The sequence below is a fragment of the Oryctolagus cuniculus genome, chromosome 19 (assembly GCF_051225735.1).
Source record: "Oryctolagus cuniculus isolate XC-2025 breed Fujian yellow rabbit chromosome 19, ASM5122573v1, whole genome shotgun sequence".
NCBI lineage: Eukaryota > Metazoa > Chordata > Mammalia > Lagomorpha > Leporidae > Oryctolagus > Oryctolagus cuniculus.
The window spans coordinates 55,471,125-55,485,324 of NC_142885.1; the positions used below are offsets into that span (position 1 = coordinate 55,471,125).

The 14,200-nt window shown below is 45.9% G+C and overlaps 1 pseudogene; it reads left to right on the forward strand.

The window, feature by feature from the left end:
- Positions 1-2,756: 2,756 nt before the first annotated feature.
- LOC100351995 (large ribosomal subunit protein uL30 pseudogene) lies at positions 2,757-3,837 on the forward strand (annotated as a pseudogene).
- The last annotated feature ends 10,363 nt before the right edge of the window (positions 3,838-14,200 follow it).

Genomic DNA, 14,200 nt, shown 5'->3' on the forward strand with positions numbered 1-14,200 from the left:
CTGAAATCTCCTGGGCAGCCTTCCCCCTGTATGGATGTAGTTCAATTGCTTCCTATCATTGGGTCTTTTTATTTTTGACAGGCAGAGTGGACAGTAAGAGAGAGAGACAGAGAGAAAGGTCTTCCTTTGCCGTTGGTTCACCCTCCAATGGCTGCTGCGGCCAGCGCTCTGTGGCCGGCACACCGCGCTGATCCGAAGGCAGAAGCCAGGTACTTATCTTGGTCTCCCATAGGGTGCAGGGCCCAAAGACTTGGGCCATCCTCCACTGCACTCCTGGGCCACAGCAGAGAGCTGGCCTGGAAGAGGGCAACTGGGACAGAATCCGGTGCTCATTGGGTCTTTTCTGAACCCTCGCCCCCTCACCTGAATCCTCTGGCACTCCCAAGCAGTAGAGGGTTTAGCTATAGCCCACCCTGGAGGAGGGTACATTTAAGTAAGTAAATCTAATGTTTCACTTTTTACTCACATAAACCTAAAAGTTCAGGGGAAATGAAATTATTTTGGTATGAAACATTTAAACCATGCATATAAGGGGTCTTCAAATTCATAAATGCATATTACTGTGCATAGGTTGAGTTTGTTTAAAAATGTCCATATTTTTTCCATGAACTTTCTGGAGTGCCCTCTCATCTAGGATAGAGAGGCAGGAAGCTATCGCTGATCATTGGCACAATTTCCCTTCATATCACCCCCCCCCCCCAAGCGGAGGAGCGGCACCGGGCCAGACACTGTTATTCCCTTGCTGTAGTTTTTTTCTCTAGCAACGCAAGAACAGGTAAAGAGAAGAGCAAAATAACGAGCTCCCCAGTGAACTCTCCACCAGCCCGGAGACAGTAGTTGTCCCCGAAAGTGCAGTTGAATCCCCTTTTATAGTCCTCTTCCACCAATCCGTGCTCTGCTGCCCGCTGCCCACGTGCTGAGCACGCCGCTTTCTTCCAATCAGAGGATGGGTCAACTCCTGCAACTCATTAGTCAAATTGATGAAGCAGCAGAAGCCGCTGTGTAAAACTTGTTTACTCCCTCTCCGCGCCATGTTGTGGGAGCCGGGCCCTGCTTCCCACACTTCAGAAGACGTGAAAATAGATGTTCCCAAGAAAAGTGTTGCTTCAAAGTATTTCCTAACTCGGATTGATCACTAAGAAGTAGATGACTTCCCTTACAATGACTTAATCATGCACATGAAGAGAACTAAGCCACATTCTCCCCACCCCCCACCCCCAGTCCCAATCTAAAGACCAATCCCCCTTTTCCTGGGGATGGGGAGGGGAGGTCAATAGAAGGTGCCAGCTTCCTTTGCAATTTGCAGCAGTCCTAGTGTTGACACGAAGCCTCTATAGCTGAAACTGAGCCTGGAGAGCTGCTTTGCCATTTCCTGCACGTGATCATTTCCTCCTCCTTAGGCATCTTCAAGAAAAGAGCCTTCCCTTATCCTAGGCTAGAATCCTACCATTAATGTCCTCTTTACCCTGTAGCACTTGCAGACCATCTTCAAGATATCTAGTGTGGAAATAAAATCATTTGTGCCTTTTCAACTAGAAAAAGTTTGGATCTAAAATAGAATTTTTGCAAAAGAACATAATTTTTTTAAGTTTCTATACATGGAGGAAATATGAAAGTAGAAACATGAAAGTCTGTATGTTTGGACTTTAGCTCTCAACTGAGTTACCATCCTCCTGAGGTTTTTCAAAGCCTGACCTTGAGACTCAGGAAGGAATATGTCCATGTGATACACAAGACTCACAGGTCTCTAATTTTTAGATTGACTTCTTGTTCCTTCTTTCAATACATCTTTGGTTTCTAAACCCTTTTATTAGATTTATTATTTTTTATTTTTTGACAGGCAGAGTGGACAGTGAGAGAGACAGAAGAAAGGTCTTCCTTTTACCGTTGGTTCACCCTCCAATGGCCGCCGCGGCCGGCGCATTGCGCTGATGCGAAGCCAGGAGCCAGGTACTTCTCCTGGTCTCCCATGGGGTGCAGGGCCCGAGGACTTGGGCCATCCTCCACTGCATTCCCGGGCCATAGCAGAGAGCTGGCCTGGAAGAGGAGCAAGCGGGACAGAATCCAGTGCCCCGACCGGGACTAGAACCCGGTGTGCCGGTGCTGCAAGGTGGAGGATTAGCCTAGTGAGCCACGGCACCGGCTAAAGCATTATTCTAATGACAAAGCAAGAAATGGTGACTTTGTCGTTGCACTTCAGAACTGGAAGTAAACTGTGTTGTACTTTAATTTTGACAGTTACAGAGACAGAGGAAGGCCTTCCATTGTTCCATCATTGGTTCACTCCCCAAATGGCCGCCATGGCTGGCCAGGTGTTTCTTCCTGGTCTCCCATGTGGGTGCAGGGCCCAAGCACTTGGGCCATCCTCCACTGCCTTTCCGGGCCACAGCAGAGAGCTGGATGGGAAGAGGGGCAACACGGACTAGAACCTGGCACCCATAGGGGACGCCAGGCCCCCTGTGTTGTACTTTCTTACTGGCACCTTCAGAGTTCCTGGCTGCTAAAATGAATTGTTGACCCTCTGATGTAGGCTAAATAACAGCTCCCTTCCTGGTGTCTACATCCTAATTCCTAGAGTTTGTAAGTGTTGTTCCCCTTACGTGGCAACACAGTCATTGCAGACGTGACTTAGGGTCTTGGCACAGAATATTCAGGTGAGCCTTATGAGGGTCTTTACAAAAGGCAGGAGGGTCAGTCAGGTGACACCTTAGTGGAACGCAGTGCCAGTGCCCTGTCTGGGACTGTCTCTTCTGGCTGGAACCATGGAGGATGCCAAAAAGAAGATCCCTGATGTGCCAAAAACACTTAAGAAAAAGTGAAGGGATTTTTGCAGAACTGAAGATTAAGTGTCTAAGGAGGAATTTTGCCCAAAATATGCTTCGAAAGCACTCTCCTCGCTTTATCAAAACGCTAAGCACTACCACAAGGAATGCAGGCATATGTGCAGAACTGAAATTTGAGTAATGAGGATGGCAAGAAAAGCTGGGAACTTCTATGTACCTCTAGAACCTAAACTGGAATTTGTCAGCAGTATCCGAGGTAGCAATGGTGTGAGCCCCCAAGTCTGAAAATTGTTGCAACTTCATCTTCACCAGATCTTCATTGGCAGTTTTGTTAAGCTCAACAAGGCTTCAGTTAGCATGCTGAGGATTATGGAACCATATGTTGCATGGAGGGAGGGGAGTTGGTAACTGAATCTGAAGTTAGTAAATGAGTTGATTTATAAGCATGGCTATGGCAAAAATCAACAAGAAGCAAATTACCTTAATAGATAACACTCTGATTGCCTGTTCTCTTGGTAAATACAGTATCATCTGCATGGAGGATCTGATTGACTAGATCTATTCTGTTAGAAAACAAGGAAGCAAGTGTGGGGCCGACGCTGTGGTAAGAAGGTTAAGGCTCCACCTGCAGTGGCAGTATCCCATATAGGTGCTGGTTTGAGTCCTGGCTGCTCCACCTCCAATACAGCTCCCTGCTAATAGCCTGGGAAAGCAGCCAAAGATGGCCCAAGTACTGCACTTACATGGGATACCCAGAAGAAGCTCCTGGCTCCTGGCTTTGGATTGGCTCAGTTCCAGCTGTTGTGGCCATTTGGAGAGTGAACCAGTAGATGGAAGACCTCTTTCTCTCCTTCTCTACCTCTGTCTTTCAAGTAAATAAATCTTTAAAAAAAAGGGGGGGGAAGCAAACATCCTGTGGTCCTTCAAGTTATCTTGTCCATGAGATTGGATGAACAAAAAGGCCACCCATTTTGTAAAGGGTGGAAATGCTGGCAGCAGGAAAAACCAGATAGATCAACATTATCAGAATCATGAACTAAGGTGTCTACCATGATATTTTTGTAATATGGTCATCTAGTAAACAGTAACTACACTCACACTGAAATGTAGTTATATTGGTGTTTGCTTGCCTCTGCCTTCCCATAACTACTATGGCAAATCTTGGTGTCCGATAAAATTAAGCCAAACCAACAGCCTTTCACAAAACAGGGCCCAGTTTATAAAAAATATTTCATGATTTGTATTTTTTCTCCATGAAAAATCTTACATTTTCACCTTTGAATTGTGCTATGATTCAAAATAGGCTTATTCTAAGAAAATCTATCTCATAGGCATCTGTGCATAATTAGTAGGTAAGGTAATAAAAGTTCCATTTACTTTGGCTTGCCTGTAAAGAACGGCATAAATGTGCTGTTTTCCTTTGCCATTCCATTTTTGTCCTTATTTTGCATGCTTTGCCCATCACACGTTGTGACTGTTATGATGGAAAAATGAAGTTTGTGCTCACAGATGCAAGTTATTTTGGAGTTTCTTAAGCACTCATAATACAATTACTAGGCAAAAACCTTGAACTAGAAAGTTGGTGTTTTATAAATAACATTCATGCATATTGTTTAACATCTCACCTACACTAGTGAACTGGAAATTCTGAAGTGTAGAGAATAACACGAAGTACATAAAATGAAAGCAAAATTCTTTGTGGTCCTTCACTTTTGGTGCAGTGGTTCAAATGCAGTGTGAAATGGATTCCTCAATAAATCGTTAATTGGTTTTTAATTTTAAAAAATTGTAAGACATTTTAGGCCATTGTGTTCACTTGTTACAGTGGCCATAGGAAATCAAACCACTCTACTTAGTTGCTATCCACAACTTGAACAACACATTGCTAAAAAAATACTTGTGATATAGATGAGTGACTTGAATCCTAGATTAGCTTGCCCATGATGTCATAGTCCCCTGAACCACAGAACTAGAACATTTCTTCGCAAGTTGATCCATCTATGTATAGTTATAGGTCAAGTTCGAAGCCCCCTGGACTCTGGGCTGTGGTTCTGATGTGTTGGCCACAAATGCCAAAGCAGAACTTTGAGAGTGGAAAGCCAAACTGGCTGTGATGAACACTTGTTGCCATGGCAGCCTGGAATAAGCATAATAAGCACTTGATTAAAGTCGTGTTCTTAACTTTTGAAGGTATGCATCCTACTGTGTCTGGGGGAGGCAACCTAATCAGAGAGCAACTGTGTGGGCAGAGAATTGAGCTCTGATCCTGGAAGCCTGCACCTGCATCCACACTAGGGTTTGCAACCTCCCTTATTAGGTAGTGATGAGTTGTCATTGTTAACACAGTTGTCAAGGGTAGGATGAAAGGGCTTTCTAACCCTCTCTGGACAGTTTTCATTGAGGGTGCAGAGGCTGAAATGAACTTGTGGACCTTGGGACGCCTCCTCAAACATATTTTTCCTTCTTGCCCCATTCTGCTGCTTCAGAAAGTTCTAGGATAGGTAGGGCACTGTGGCAAGATTTAAGCCTGGATTCTGGATCTATATCCTCTTAGCTGTGTAACTTTTAGGCAGGTAGAGTGATCTCTGATCCTATTTCCATATCTGTTAAATGGGAAGAAAAACCATATAGGAAGCAAGCAAGGGTTCAGTAATACAATATTGATATATGTGCTATCCAGTCAGCACTGTTATCTAAACACCAAGATAACAATAGAACTGTTCTAAGAATTCTAGGTAAAACCTCACAGGTAATATGCACCATAGTCATGGATTGAATGAAGCTATTAGATAGATTAGTGTTCTTAATCAGGCACATAATTTTTAAAATATACAAAGCTAGAATCCTGAAACAGTGGGATCTGAGCATATATACACTCTATGAGAGGCTAAATGATGGGCCCCAAAACATTCATGTGCTAATCCCTGGGGTTAGGAACGTTCCTTTATATGGCAAAAGGAACCTGGCAGACATGATTCGGTTAAGCATGTTGAGAACAGAGAATTATCTAGATTATCTAGGTGAGCCACAAATCCAATACCTCTAAAGAGGGATGAGAAAGCTATGTAATGATGGAAGCAGTGATACACTTTGAAGACAGAGTATAGGTAGATACTAGACACTGTGAAAGGTAAGGAAATGGGTTCTTCCCAGACCCTCCAAAAGGATCCAGCCCCACTGACACCATTTTAAAAAAATCTATTAATTGATTTGAAAGGCAAAGTGACAGAGAAGGAGAGACAGGGAAAGAAAGAGATCTTCCATCTGTTACTTCACTACCCAAATTTCTACAACATCCAGAGCTGGGCCAAGCTAAAGCCAGTAGCCTGGAACTCCCTCTAGGTTCCCCACATGGGTAGCAGGGACCCAAGCATCTGGGCCATCATGTGGTACCTTCCCAGGCACATTAATGGGAAGCTAGATCAGAAGCAGAGCAGCTGGGATTCGAACCGGCACTCTGACATGGGATGCCAGTGTCACAAATGGCAATTTAGCCTGCTGCACCACAATGGCAATCCCCCCTTCTCCACTAACACCTTGAATTGAGTCTCCTGAGGCCCCAGATCTGGCTAAACCATCCTTCACCCTGACACTGATCACACAACATCCAAAGAGTCTCATGTTGTGCTAAGCACAGTTACGACACAAGTACATGGGGACAGACAGTCCAGGGCTTAATCCATTAGAAGGGGTCTCCTTGTGTTTTCATTTCCATTCTTCCCTCCCTGCCCACTTTGTCCCTGCCAAGAGAACCTTGTCTTTGCTCAAATCTGGCATCAGTGTCCTGATGGGCTGGAGATATTCAAGAGAGGCCCTGATTATTCTGCCAAAGATTTGTTTAGACACGTGCATGTGTTATGGTTCTGTCCAGTGAGATTTAAGGGGGAATTGAGAAGGGGCTTCTGTCTTTTTTTCTCCTTGTTTCAAAAAAACTATATCCAGCTCACCCCTTTTCTACCTGACTTTGAATGTGGTTGCATGGCATTGTTTGTGATTCCTCAAGTTGTGGCAGCCACATTGGCACCATGAGGAAACCAACCACAGGACACTTTGAGAATGACAGAGCAAAAGCAAAGTGAGTCTGGAACCTTGGTGGCTACATTGTGTTTCCTGGATCATCCCTGGAACCACTCACCTCTGGATTTCATGTTTAGTGAGAGCTTATGGGTTCTCATTTTTTAAGGGAGTCATTTTGTTTCTGGTAGGGAAAGCATCTAAACTGACTCAAGCTTAAAGAACTCTAATTTTAAAAGAAAGTCTGTGACCATAATATGCGTCCATATCAACACACCACGTTACATGTAAGCTTTTCTTTGGATTAATAGCCAATTTGGTGTAGACCAAAAATAAGAGTACTTGTTGCTGACAAATCTATTTTGCTTTGCCTCCTCAAGGACCAGAGTTTGGCTGTGTTTCTCTTGAATTTCCACTGGTAACTGCAAGGGAAGTGATTTGATGAAAAGTGGAGTACAGGGGCTGGCGCTGTGGCACCCCGAGTTAAAGCCCTGGCCTGAAGCGCTGGCATCCTTTATGGGCACCTGTTCTAGTCCCAGCTGCTCCTCTTCTGATCCAGCTCTCTGCTATGGCCTGGGAAAGCAGGAAGATGGCCAAAGTCTTTGGGCCCCTGCACCTGCATGGGAGACCTGGAAGAAGCTCCTGCCTGGCTCCTGGCTTCGGATCAGTGCAGCTCCAACTGTTGCGGCCATCTGGGGAGTGAACCAGCGGATGGAAGACCTCTCTCTCTGTGTCTCTACCTCTCTCTGTAACTCTTTCAAATAAATAAAATAAATCTTTTTAAAAAAAAAAAAGAAAGAAAGAAAAGTGGAGTATACAGTCGACCCTCAGTAACCTCACGGTACTTCTTCCAGGACTTCTGAAAACACCAGAATCCATGTATACTCAAGTCCCTCATGTAAAATAGGGTAGTATTTGGATATAGCATACCACATTCTCCCATGTACTTTAAATCTCTAAATTAGCTAACACCTGACACAATCAAATGCTATGCAAATAGTTATTATACTGTATCATTTAGGCATTAATGACAGGAAAAAGAAGTGCATGTGTTCAGTACACATGCCATATTTTTCCAATTATTTTTGATCCATAGTTGATTACATCCATGATTTCAGAATGCAGCCACAGAAGACATACTGTGCAAAGACGTTTGATTCAAAGTAGATAGCATGGTCTCTTATTTCTCACCCACACGTAGGGTTCTTTTCCTCTGAATTCTGTTCCGGGGAGGAGGGGCAGAGAAAATGCCATGGAGTACTGGACACAGGAGACGTGAGTTCTAGCTCTGGCGCTGCAGACTTACTGCAGCGGCCATGGATAAGCAATGTTTTCCTCTCTGGCCTCAGGTTTAGCCATGTGCATGAGAGGGTTGGAGATGTTTATTACCTGGGTACTCATGGTGTTGGTGGGAGGATTCACCAGGAGCTGGTCATCAGAATGAAAACTCGGGTCCTGCTGCAGATCTATGGACTCACAATCTGCCTTTTAACGGCACTGCCCCCACCCTTCCGCCGCCAGACAAACGCATGTTAAAGTTTAAGAAGCCTTAGCCTGATACTTCTTAGGGCTCCCAGTGCTCTTGTGTCTCTGTAGAGCCAGCTTCAGATGGCCTGGGAGTGAGCGCCCTCTACTGGTTAATATATGGACTGCTGTCTTTAGGAACTCATTTCCCTTCTGCTGGTTATTAAGAAAACGATGGAGTTTGAGGCTCCAACACTACAAAGGGGCATAGTGATTCCTGGAGCATGTGACTGTGGGCTTGGGTCATCTCTTGAGTCTGTTTATTAAATTTTAAAATTAACTTATTTGAAAGGCAGAGAGATAGAGACAGACACAGAGAAAGATCTTTCATCTGCTTGTTCACTCCATTAAATGCCCCCAATAGCCAGAACATGACCAGACAGAAGCCTGAAACCCAGTCCCTGAATCTCCCGTAAGAGTGGCAAGGACCTAAGTCCCTGAGCTATCACCTGCTGCCTCCCAGAGTGCTCATAGCAGGAAATTGGAATTGGAGGTGGAGCCTGGACTGGAACCAGGTACTCCAATATGGGATTTGGGCATCTTTACTGGTGTCTTAACTGCTGTACCAAGTGTCCACCCCTCCTCCTGAGTTTAGAAAGGCTGTACAACATCCTCAAGAAGAGGGCCCACACACGAAGGACGTCCTCTCTGACCTGGAGGGCTGTGGGACCTGGTAGTCTACCTTTCTGACGTCTCACCCTTGTCATGAATGTCTTACCAAGAAGGCAGCAGGGAGGAGAGGGACCGTGTCTGAGCAGAGAGGCTGGCAACAACAGTTAGTCTCTAACTAGCCCCGAAATCTTGGATGGGTGAATTACTTTTTTTTTTAATTTCTTCTTCTTTCAGTTGAAGACGGGATAGGGATGAGAACAGAATAACTTCTCAGGACTCTATTGAAAGGTCAAGAACATAAGTGACGTGAGCGCTCTCTGAAAACAGAAAACAGAGGCAGGCATTTGGTGAAGTGGCTGAGATGTCACCTAGGATGACTGCATCCCATATGGAGTGCCTGGTCTGAGTTCTGGCTCTTCTGCTTCTGATCCAGCTTCTGGCGGATGCACACCCTGGGAAGGACTTGGGTCCCTGCCACCTACATGGGAGACCCAGATGGAGTTCCTGGCTGCTGGCTTTGGCCTGGCCCAGCCTTGGCTATTGTAGGCATTTGGGGAGTGAACCAGAAGACGAAAGCTGTCTCTCAGCCTTTCAAATAAATAAAAGTTTTTAAAAGAAAACAGGAACTATTTTATGAGAAGAGTGTGCTTCCCTGCTGCCTCCCAAAGAACTGGCTGCTCTGGGACAGCTCTGGTCAATTCTGGTCCCGCCCCAGACCATTTCTGCTATTGTGTGGCCTGAATCTCTTAATTCTTATTATTTGTCCAGGTCAGGATTTTTCAACACCAGTGCTACTGACATGAGGGCCGCGACAGCTCTTCATTGTGGGGAGCTCTTCTGTGTTTGGTAACATATTCAGCAGCATCTCTGGTCTCAACCCACTAGAAGACAGCAGACAATCCATCCCCCCTACCCCACACACAGGGTCATGCCATCAAAAATGCCTCCAGACACTGCCAATTGTCCCCCAGGGGCAGGAAAATCTTTCTAGTCAATGGAAAATATTGTTCAGGGACTTCTGTGTCTAAGGGGGGGTGAGAGGGGGCAGAGGCACCATTATAAGAGACTAACAGTCAACAGGAGGTGACCACATCAGGGATGTAGCACTTAAAAAATTATTTTAATTTATTTTTATTTTATTGTATTTGAAAGGCAGAGTTACAGAAAGAGAGGGACAGAGAGAGAGAGAGAGAGAGAGAAAGCTTCCATCCACTGGTTCAGTCCCCAAACAGCCACAATGGGCTGTACTGGGCCAGGCCAAAGCCAGTAGGCAGGAGCATCATCTGGGTGCAGGTGCCCAGGGACATGGGTCTTCTTCCACTGTTTTCCAGGCACATTAGCAGGGAGCTGGACTGGAAGTGGAGCAGCCGGGACTCAAACCATCACCCATATGGGATGCCTGCATCACAGGCGGCAGCCTAACCCTCTACAACACAATGCCACCCCACCCCAACCCCAATGTAGCACTTTCATTGTACAGAAACCACCTGCCTCAGTTCCCAGTGGCTCGGGGGTTGGGTGGCATTCTCAGTGCAGATTGAGGAAACCAGTGACACAGAGGTTGTTACTTGCCCACCGATCTGTCCCATAAAGGCTGTTGAGTGGGGAGACTCCGCACATGAAGGAAACACTGCTTGGTGGAGGGCTGAGCCTTGAGCTGGGTCACAAAAGGTGGGAGTGTTTGGAGCTGGGAGGTATGGAAGGGGGATTGTCAGTCATGACATGGATTAAGGAATAAGGCCAATCCCCAGAAGACCGCAAAGGCAGGCGGGGGGAGAGAGGTTAGCATTTAAGAGCACATGGCTTACAAAGTAGGTTTTGCAGCAAGGCAAATTGGCTTTGTTGTTGTTGTTGTTGTTATTATTATTATTATTATTTTGCCAGGCAGAGTTAGACAGTGAGAGAGACAGAGAGACAGAGAGAAAGGTCTTCCTTCTGTTGGTTCACCCCCCAAAATGGCTGCTACGGCCGGCGCACTGTGCCGATCCAAAGCCAGGAGCCAGGTGCTTCCTCCTGGTCTCCCATGCGGGTGCAGGGCCCAAGCACTTGGGCCATCCTCCACTGCCTTCCCGGGCCACAGCAGAGAGCTGGACTGGAAGAGGGGCAACCGAGACAGAATCCAGCGCTCTGACCGGGACTAGAACCTGGGGTGCCGGTGCCGCAGGTGGAGGATTAGCCTAGTGAGCCGTGGCGCCGGCCGGCAAATTGGCTTTGAATCCCATTTCTAATTCTGTGTGTCCTTGGGCAATTTGATTTCTCAATCTTTTAGTTTCTGCATGGTTCAAATGGGCAGCAGTGCAGACTGACTGAAAACAAGTAGTGATGTGATGTGTGTAAGGCAGATGCTCAGTAATAAACACACACCCTGGACGCACTGCTAACATGATGACTATAAACAGCCACAGTGTCCGTGTGCTGGGGATTGATAATCATTCCAAACAAGCCAATATTAAACTGTGTCTTAAAAGTTAGCGATATCTTTTGAATAACTAGTGAGTCATAGTCCTCCACAGCTTGGCTAACAATAAGCCTTTTAACACATTTCTCTTCCACTCAGCTTTAAATAATTCATACCGGCATACATTTTGACAACTCTTTTTCACGGGCTTATCCTGTAGCAGGCATGGTTCCAGGGTTTGGTACATTATTTCACTTCATTTTGCTTTAAGCCCGGGCAGTGTGAAGAACAGACTGAAATAATATCGTGATTGCAAACCTCGACTTTGATGCCACATTTCTAGGCTGAACTGGGTGAGCCATTTAAGCTCTGAACTGTGGTTTCACCTATACACTTCATAAGCCGATGGAATATGAAAAATATTCCATAGCTGGTGATTGGTCTTTGGTCATAGCTTGACCCAAGAGGAAGGAGTTAGTACTTCCAAGTGCTGTGGGAAAGAGTCTTGCATTTGGCAGTGTTTGAAGCAAGGCTGTTTATGTAAACAGAAATATGTTTCGAAACGATCTCTTGGCTACTCTCTGTAGAGCATCCTGCAAGAAGTTTGCGCAAAGCCCTAGCACTGAAAATAATCCCAATGTGTGTATCCTCAGCCCGAATCCGCCCTCTAAGCTCTCTCGGTGTCAAAAAGGCCTATCTGACTTAACACAGCAAAGCAGGGCTTGCATTTTCACACCCCGCTCACCTCAGGAAACAGTGACACAGTCTACTCACCACCGGCTCGGGCTAGAGCTCCAGGTACCAACGTTGTGTCTCCCTCTCCTCCACCCACTTGCAATCTACCACCAAAGGCTGCGGGAGGAAGGTCCCTGTTACTTCCACCCCAGTGTGAAGTTTTCAATCAAAATCAGTCTGCGCTGGACTTCTGCATGCCTCTACACTGGCCTCCCTGCTCACAAGCTATTGATCATGGAATGATTTTTTTCTAAGTCTGATCGTGTCACTGTCCTACGTGAGAGTCTTCATTGCCTTCTCTTGCTCTTTGGTGTGGACTTCTTGCCCTGTGAAGTTCCACGTGATGAGCTCCTCTCTATTTACCTTTTCCTCATTGGGCCAAGCTACACATTGTTTCTTTCGCTTTTTTTCTTTTTGAAAAGAATATTTATTTATCTGAAAGACATAGTTATAGAGAGAAAGGGATGGAGAGAGAGGGATTTTCCAACCACTGGCTCACTAGCCAAATGGACACAACAGCCAAGGCTGGGACAGGCTAAAGGTGGGAGGCTGGAATTCCATCAAGGTCTCCCAGATGGGTAGCAGGAGTTCAAATACTTGGGCCATCTTCTGCTGCCTTCCCAGGCACATTAGCAAGGGACTGAATTGGAAGCAGAGTAGCTGGGACACGACCTGGCACACACATGCGAGGCTGACATTGCAGAAGGTAGCTTATCCTGCGGCACCACACCAGCTCCCTACATTGTTTCTTAAACACATTAAGTTCCCACCAGACTCTGGGACATTGGTTTGCTGTGCCCTTTGCCAGGAAAACCTGCCCTCCAGTGCTTGGCATGGCAGCAACTTCTGACTCTTTGGTTCAAAAAGAAGAAATTCCCGATCACTGTGACTGAAGTAGACTCTCACAAATATTTACCACTCTAGTACTTTTCTTCAATGTATGTATGTATCACAGTCTAACATATTGTCGTAGTGGGTAGCCTCTAACGTGGGACCCATGACCCATCTGTGCTTTGCCTACCCTGGTGCGATTCCCAGACCTTCTCAAGTGCAAGTGGTTCGCATTACTTGCTTCTAACCAGAATACAGAAAAAGCAACAGGAAGTTCATTACGCATACATGTTATTACTTCAGAATGTGGTGTCCACCTTGCTAAGAGACTTTCTCCTTTCAGGACTTGCAAACAAAAAGCCACACCGTGAATGGACACCTGGGGAGGGACGTACAGCAAGGAACTGAGGACTCAGTCCTACAGAAAGCAAGAAACTGGGTGCTGTCCTTGACAGCAGCAACTGGGATGTGGATCCTTCTCCAGTCAAACCTCAAATGACAGCCCAGCACTGGCAACACTGTGATTATGGCCTCTGGAAAGGACCCAACCAGGCTGTGCCTGGACTTCTGACACAGAAAATGTGAGATAACAAACATGTGTTCTTTCAAACCAATAGTTGGCAATGACTTGTGACACAGCAACAGATAAGGAACACACTTGTGCAAGGACTCTTACATTATAAAGTAACTTGGGAGGGTGGGCTTTGATGCAACAGTTAAGACAACACTTGGGATGCCTGCATCCCACATCAGAGTACCTGGATTCAAGTCCCAGCTCTGTTCTTGAACCCAGCTTCCCATTGATTCAGACCCTAGGAGGCAGCAGTGATGGCTCAAGTACTTGGGTCCCTGTCACCCTTGTGGGAGACCAGTTGAGTTCCCAGCTCTAGCTGCTGCACATATTTGGTTGAGTGGGTCGACAGAGTAAGGCAGTTAATATCAGACACTTGTACAAAGGAAAGAAACAGTCAATAAACAGCAACTTTGTGTACTGGTACACCTATGGTATTGGCAGAAACAGGCAGTTCTTATCTGTACAGGAGACGAATCCACCTTTTAGTGCCAGGTATACAAAATGTCATGGCATACAGAAGTTTCCATACTAACTTAAGGCCTTTAAGCCCCACTGTGGCAAGTAGCAGCATTTATTTTTGTCTGCCCAGTAAAAAGGTCATTTGCTTCTGATCTTGAAGCTGCCTCCCATTTCTCTGCACCCAAGCATCTCCACCCTGTGTGCAACAATGGAGCTGACCTAACTCTTCCCCTAGTGCCTGAATGGATATAAGTCCCAGCCTTCTTATCT